The sequence below is a fragment of the Bubalus bubalis genome, chromosome 2 (assembly GCF_019923935.1).
Source record: "Bubalus bubalis isolate 160015118507 breed Murrah chromosome 2, NDDB_SH_1, whole genome shotgun sequence".
NCBI classification, from domain to species: Eukaryota; Metazoa; Chordata; class Mammalia; order Artiodactyla; family Bovidae; genus Bubalus; species Bubalus bubalis.
This window is the reverse complement of record NC_059158.1, coordinates 115,676,763-115,684,467: the sequence shown is the minus strand read 5'-3', so window position 1 is coordinate 115,684,467 and position 7,705 is coordinate 115,676,763. Positions and strand designations below refer to the sequence as shown.

The window sequence follows — 7,705 nt, the reverse complement described above, 5'->3', positions numbered from 1 at the left end:
CCATGCCCATCACTTGCTCATCAGAAGAGCAGTCTTTCTCTGTGTATCACTTATCCATGTCCCATGCCCAGAAATGGCACAGATATGTAGCCCCTGCCTATTATTGTCTAACACAATGTGCTGATACCTATCAATCAGCCCTCTTTCCTCAAAGAGGACAATGAGGAAGAAAATACAGTACCTGGTGATTAATAATAATACAGTACACCCACCCCAGGAAGCAGAACCCAGCTCTGGGATCCTCCCCCACCCTGTTGGACTTATTAGCTCCTAGTTTTAAAAATAGTATCATAGGGCTGCATTTCTCAGACTCTAAAAAACATACAAAATCCTAGAGATCTTGTTAAAATGCAGTTTCTGATGCAACTGGATTCCAAAAGGGTGCATGTCTAACTAGCTCCCTGACGACGTCCGTACTACTTGTCCATGAACTACATTTCAAGTAGCAGGGACGAAGAAAATATACAAGTCTGAGTTTCCATTGCATGTATTCACACGTGGGCTCTCTAAGGCAAACAACAGCAGGGTAAAGGGAGACCCTCAAAATGTACTCTGTTGGTGTTTCTGAATTGGACTGCTTTCAAGGTCTCTGTCACCAGATGGCTTCAAGGTGTTAACATTTTTATAATATTTATAAATGCCTGTTCTAAAAAAATTTTTATGCCCATGGAAAATTCAAAATGCATTTAATAGGGCAAGATAGAAACATCAGAAGGAGAGAACATTCACTTTGGGCCCCCAGGTAAATCCCCAGAGACTCTAGGCTGCAGGTGAAATTGACTTGTGGATGTGAAATTGAACCTGAAAGGGCTCCAGAGATAAGGGCAGGTGACTGACATCACCTTTCAGCTCAGAGAAGCCCACCTCAGGGCTGACACAGGCCTACCTTGGGCTGCGTGTAGCTGGCTGCTCTCAACTTACTGGCAACGAGGGGAAACGGTGAGGGGGTCACCTGTATTTTTGCAGATAGCCATTTTAGTGGACAAACATTCATGGAATTGGACCCAAAAAAATGTTTGGGGTTGGGTTTTGATTTTCTTCTCTTTTTTCCTCCAGTTTTGCCTCAAGAAGAAAACCCCTTGGAGGCAATACCTGTTTCTTGTCCTATGGCTTCTGTGTGGGCATGCTAGGTCACTTCAGTTGTGTCCAACTCTTTGCAGCCCCATAGACTGTAGCCTGTTAGGCACCTCTGTGCATGGGATTCTCCAGGCAAGAATACTAGAGCAGGTTATCGTACTTTTCTTCAGGGGATCTTCCCAACCCAAGGATTGAACCCACGACTCTTGCATCTCCTGCATTGGCAGGTGGGTTCTTTACCACTAGCACCACCTTCTGTAGTTCCTAGACAGCGCATTCCTCTTTGTACAGAATAAATATTTAGGTAACATGATGAGATCCCTGGGGAGATTTCACCGAGTGATCCATTTCCTTACAGAATAAAGTTGGTTGTTCTGTTGTTTCTTTCCAATTACACAGAAGTCAACATCCCCATTTTCAGAAGCCAGCCTCACCTTCAGATAGTCTGCCCTCCTCGCAAACACCTCTCACGTTATGAGTCATCTTGATTCTCGGAGAGCTGCGTGTCTCAACCACCTCAGGATCAGCCCAGAGTTCCCTGAATAGACCGAGAATGCTTAAATGCTGGTGGTACCAAGCCTGTACTGAGATTCCTCCCCTCTGACAGGCACCTGAGCTGTCTGCTAGGTTCACTTTAACCCAGTTTAACTCTCTCTGCAACTGATTCTAAGCTATCTGGTGCCATCTGCTGGAGAACTGTAAACATGGAGAAAGGACAGATTTCCCCACGAGTCTCGTTGAAGAAGAGAATATCCAGATCATTTGATGATTGTTGTTGCAGTATTATAGTCCTTCTACTTCCACTTATAGGAATGAGATTTATGTGCTATTTTTTAATTGAAGTATTTGTTGTTGTTATTCAGTCGCTCAGTTGTGTCCAACTCGTGTTCCTTGGAAGAAAAGTTATGACCAACCTAGACAGTATATTAAAAAACAGAGACATTACTTTGCCAACAAAGGTCCATCTAGTCAAAGCTATGGTTTTTCCAGTAGTCATGTATGGATGTGAAAGTTGGACTATAAAGAAAGCTGAGCGCCAAAGAATTGATGCTTTTGACCTGTGGTGTTGGAGAAGACTCTTGAGAGTCTCTTGGATTGCAAGATCAAACCAGTCAGTCCTACAGGAGATCAGTCCTGAATAGCCATTGAAAGGACTGATGCTGAAGCCGAAACTCCAATACTTTGGCCACCTGATGTGAAGAACTGAGTCATTTGAAAAGACCCTGATGCAGGGAAAGATTGAAGGCAGGAGGAAAAGGGGTCGACAGAGGATGAGATGGTTGGATGGCATCACGGACTTTATGGAAATGAGTTTGAGCAAGCTCCAGGAGTTGCTGATGGACAGGGAAGCCTGGTGTGCTGCAGTCCATGGGGTGCACAGAGTTGGACACAACTGAGCGACTGAACTGACTAACTGAGGTACCCATGATGCGTGATGATCTTCCTGAAGGTTTATCTACAGATTCTATAGATTAATCCTTGTGTTCCAGGATATGTTCCCCTGGAACAGACATCCGCATTGTTCTGAGACCTATTTAAGCCCCAGTCTTTTTCTCTTAAAAGGTGGTAAGTTTCAAATATCAGGCACTGGCTATTAGGAAGAGAGTTTGTTGGGAAAAAAAAAAAAATCTTTCTATTCCTTTCCCTTTTGTGGAAGGCACCCCTGGGACCTTGTTGTCATCCTCTCGCTTCCCTCTCCCCATACGTGCTCTGGCCAGTGGGGCTGGGTTCAGGGGCAGATATGGCAGCCCAGGAGGAGGCACTGTGACTGCAGTTACGAGGATGGAGGACCCCAGGACCTCGGAAAGACACTCCCAATCGTACGACCCGGGGGGAGGTAAGCACGGCAAATGTGAATCATTGCCCAGGAGTATATCTCCAGGGCTGTGCCAAGTGTACCTCCCACCCAGCTTGAGTAGCCAGCCCCGCCCTAAGAAGGAGGGAGTGGAGGTGGGATCAGGGCAGACCCTGCAGGGCTGGCCACAACCAGCACGTCGGGATTGATGGCCCCACCACCGGAAGTGCCAACCATGTGGCGCAGGACCATCCCCGACTCCTAACACCTGGGAGCATGCGCGCGCAGACTGCCTGCCTGCGATTCAAGAGCTCTCCAGAAGGGACTGCTGTCGCAGTCTATGCCCTTAACAGTGGCATAGACTCTAAGTAAAGCTGTATTTCATGTTTTTACACAACTGGACCTGTTAACAGTTAATTAAATGGTAGATAAAGCAAACCCAGAGGGCAAAGAGCTTATGGTTCATGTCTCAAGCTGCCTGTGAGGACAGCTGGAAACTTTCCCTGACATTCCCTGTGCGCATGTACAGTAAGAAGGGGAAGACCTGGCAGGAAGGGTGGGAAATGCCTGGAAGGCTTCTTTTCCCTATTTTCCAGCAGAGTAAGAGATAAGAGTGGAAAGTAAGAGTGAGGTAGTAAGGGAGCAACAGAGCGGGAGAGTAATGGCGGAAGGTGAGGCAGCGACTGAAACACAAGGGAGCCGAGAGGCTGAGGCGTCCTGAATTCTTCTGGCTGGCTTTGCCAATATGCTCCTGGTGAATTCTAGGTCTCGCTTTGTCAAGAAAGAATTCAGAGACGAAGTGATAGGTAAGAAGTGGATGTATTTAGAGAGAAACACACTCCACTGGCAGAGTGTGGGCCCCCAAAAGGCACAACTCACCTCTGAGACAGAGAGGGCCAATATATGGGGTGGTTAGTTTTTATGGGCTGAGTAATTTCATAGGCTGGGGAGTGGAAGGATTATTCCAAATGTTTCAGGGGAAAAGGCAAGGATTTTTAGGAATTGGGCCACCACCCACTTTTGGGTTGTTTATGGTTACTTCAGAACTGTCATGGTGCTGGAGGGTGTGTCATTCAGCAATACGTGAACCGTGAACTTCCTGATGTTCAAGCTGGTTTTAGAAAAGGCAGAGGAACCAGAGATCAAATTGCCAACAACCGCTGGATCATCAAAAAAGCAGGAGAGTTCCAGAAAAACATCTATTTCTGCTTTATTGACTATGCCAAAGCCTTTGACTGTGTGGATCACAACAAACTGTGGAAAATTCTTCAAGAGATGGGAATACCAGACCACCTGACCTGCCTCTTGAGAATTCTGTATGCAGGTCAGGAAGCAACAGTTAGAACTGGACATGGAACAGTAGACTGGTTCCAAAAAGGAAAAGGAGTACGTCAAGGCTGTATATGGTCACCCTGCTTATTTAACTTATATGCAGAGTACATCATGAGAAACGCTGGGATGGAAGAAGCACAAGCTGGAATCAAGATTGCTGGGAGAAATATCAATAACCTCAGATATGCAGATGACACCACCCTTATGGCAGAAAGTGAAGAGGAACTCAAAAGCCTCTTGATGAAAGTGAAAGTGGAGAGTGAAAAAGTTGGCTTAAAGCTCAACATTCAGAAAACGAAGATCGTGGCATCTGGTCCCATCACTTCATGGGAAATAGATGGGGAAACAGTGGAAACAGTGTCAGACTTTATTTTGGGAGGCTCCAAAATCACTGCAGATGGTGACTGCAGCCATGAAATTAAAAGACGCTTACTCCTTGGAAGGAAAGTTATGACCAACCTAGATAGCGTATTCAAAAGCAGAGACATTACTTTGCCAACAAAGGTCCATCTAGTCAAGGCTATGGTTTTTCCTGCGGTCGTGTATGGATGTGAGAGTTGGACTGTGAAGAAGGCTGAGCACCGAAGAATTGATGCTTTTGAACTGTGGTGTTGGAGAAGACTCTTGAGAGTCTCTTGGACTGCAGGGAGATCCAACCAGTCCATTCTGAAGGAGATCAGCCCTGGGATTTCTTTGGAAGGAATGATGCTAAAGCTGAAACTCCAGTACTTTGGCCACCTCATGCAAAGAGTTGACTCATTGGAAAAGACTCTGATGCTGGGAGGGATTAGGGGCAGGAGGAGAAGGGGACAACAGAGGATGAGATGGCTGGATGGCATCACTGACTCGATGGACGTGAGTCTGAGTAAACTCCGGGAGTTGGTGATGGACAGGGAGGCCTGGCATACTGCGATTCATGGGGTTGCAAAGAGTCAGATACGACTGAGCAACTGAACTGAACTGAATGTATTATAGGGCTTCTCTGGTGGCTCAGTCCTAAAGAAATCTGTTAGGGGAAGCACACTGACTGAAACCGCCCACCCTGGCCAGGCACCATAGTAACCATTTTCATGAGTTGTTTTATGACAGGCGCTCCTGGTAAGGAACACGGAACTAATAAGCCACCACCAACCAGAAGAGTTCGAGAAAGGTCAAAAAGAGACACCACATATCCGACCACCTCCCAGAATCCTCGCTGGCATCCATCTTGGCTAAACAAGGTGTGCACCACCAGGAAGAACTCTGAGTCAGAATGATTGGCTAAAGACAATCCCATCACCATAAAACCCGAGACTGCAGAGCAGTTCTCCTGGGTTCCCTTACCCTACTGGTCTCCACCAAGGCACCGTTTCCCGATAAAATCTCTTGCTGTGTTACCACATGTGTCTCCTCAGACAGCTCATTTCCTAGTGATAGTCAAGAGCCCAGTTTCAGGCCCTGGAAGGGGTCCCCCTTCCTGCAACAAATCTGCCCGCAATGCAGTACACCTGGGTTCGATCCCTCGGTTGGGAAGATCTCCTGGAGAAGGAAATGGCAACTCACTCTAATATTCTTACCTGGGAAATCCCATGGACAGAGAAGCATGGTGGGCTACAGTCCATGGAGTCACAAAGAGTTGGATATGATTTAGCAACTAAACAGCAACAACAATGTATTATAATGAGTGTATAATGAAGCTCAAGGTCTAGTGGAAGTGGTATCTTCCTTGGTTCTAACCAGTTTTTGTCATGTCCTTTGCCCATGTGATTCTTTTAAAGGTTGTGCCTTGCCCCCTTCCCTCCTGTCTCACAAGTATACAGAAAAGTGATTCAGATATTTATTTTTATTCCCCTGTACTATGCAGTAGGTCCTTGGTTGTTATCTGTTTTATATATATTAGTGTGTATGTGTTAATTCCAATCTCCTAATACTTAATATCCTTGAGCCTGGGAAGGTACATAAGTCTTTTTAGAAGAAACATGATTTACTTGCACAAAACTGATGAGTTTTGAGAAATGGTTAATGCCTTTAAAGTGGTTTTCATAGACATAAAACAGTTGGTGAGAAATTGAATGTGTCCTGTCGTCGTCCCTGCATGGGTTGGAAAAGAATTTCCAGACATGAGGCAGAAGGGAGGAGAATACAGTTTATTAGAGTAGGAGATGCTGTTAGAACAGCAGGGCAGCTCAAGGGAGAGCTGACCTCTTTCTCAGGCCAGTAGCCAATTTTTATAGCTTCAAGACAGAGAAAATTCCCACTGGAATGGTGGCATTAGGTGATTGGTTAGGATGTTATAGGGTGGGTATTTTACCTAATATGGGGTCAGGAAACTGGCCGGTTTAGATCCAGAGGCTCATGGCAACAGTTGGTATGGGCTTGGTCAGTTCCAGAGACTTTTATCCTGTGATCTTGGTATAGGGCTCCACTTGTCTCTCTTGTTATTATATTGAAATTAAGTCTGCTTAATGTATCAAGTCATGTTCATGCCCTGATTTATAGATGTGTATCTATCAATAAACACTGTGATACTTGAGAAAAGAAATCTATTCCCTTTTGCATGGAAAATGTTAGCAGTGCCTTGTAAGGTTTGCACAGGGTGGTGAGAAGAACACAAGATTAGGAACAGCTAAATTGAGCCCAGCCACTGTATATGTCCCAGGGCAAGCTGCTCACCAGCTAAACCTAGTGTCCTCTCAGTTATGCAAGGGTGATAACCAGCTGCTTCCGAGAATTGTTACCTGGATTAAATGTGTTAATGAGTATAGAGCTCCTGGATGTAGTTGGCCCCAAAGATGGGAGAAAATCAATTATATGACTGTGTCATCCATGATTTTATTAAATTCTGTCTAAAACCTGGCTACTATGAGGCTCCTACTGTTAGGGGAAGCACACTGATTGAAACCGCCCACCCTGGCCAGGCACCATAGTAACCATTTGCATGAGCTGTTTTATGACAGGAGATCCTGATAAGGAATACAGAACTAATAAGCCACCACACCAACCGGAATAGTTCAGGAAAGGTTGAAAGGAGACACCACGTGTCCGTCCACTTCCCAGAATCCCTCTCACTAGCATCCATCTTGGCTGAGCGATGCATGCACCACCAGGAAAGACTCTGAATTAGAATGATTGGCCAAAGACCACCCGGAAACTAATCCCATCACCATAAAACCCGAGACTGCGAGCCACGCGGCAGAGCAGTTCTCCTGGGTTCCCTTACCCTACTGCTCTCCACCCGGGTGCCCTTTCCCAATAAAATCTCTTGCTTTGTCACCACATGTGTCTCCTCGGACAATTCATTTCTGAGAGTTAGACAAGAGCCCAGTTTTGGGCCCTGGAAGGGGTCTGCCTTCCTGCAACACTACCATTTCAAAAATGACTTTAACTACGTATATAGTTCACTTTCTTTTTTCTCTCCTGTAATTGTATCTTTACAATATAAAGAATTTCCCCTCCTCCTGTATTCCAAGCTCAATCTATGATTGTAGTAAAGACAGATAATGGCTCAATTGTCTCTAGAAT

The 7,705-nt window shown here is 45.6% G+C and overlaps 1 long non-coding RNA gene across 1 annotated transcript; it reads left to right on the top strand.

The window, feature by feature from the left end:
• Nucleotides 1-3,512: 3,512 nt before the first annotated feature.
• LOC123464760 lies at nucleotides 3,513-5,583 on the top strand. The gene is made up of 2 exons (XR_006639786.1): nucleotides 3,513-3,678; nucleotides 5,294-5,583. It is a non-coding gene; the product is annotated as an uncharacterized LOC123464760 (long non-coding RNA).
• The last annotated feature ends 2,122 nt before the right edge of the window (nucleotides 5,584-7,705 follow it).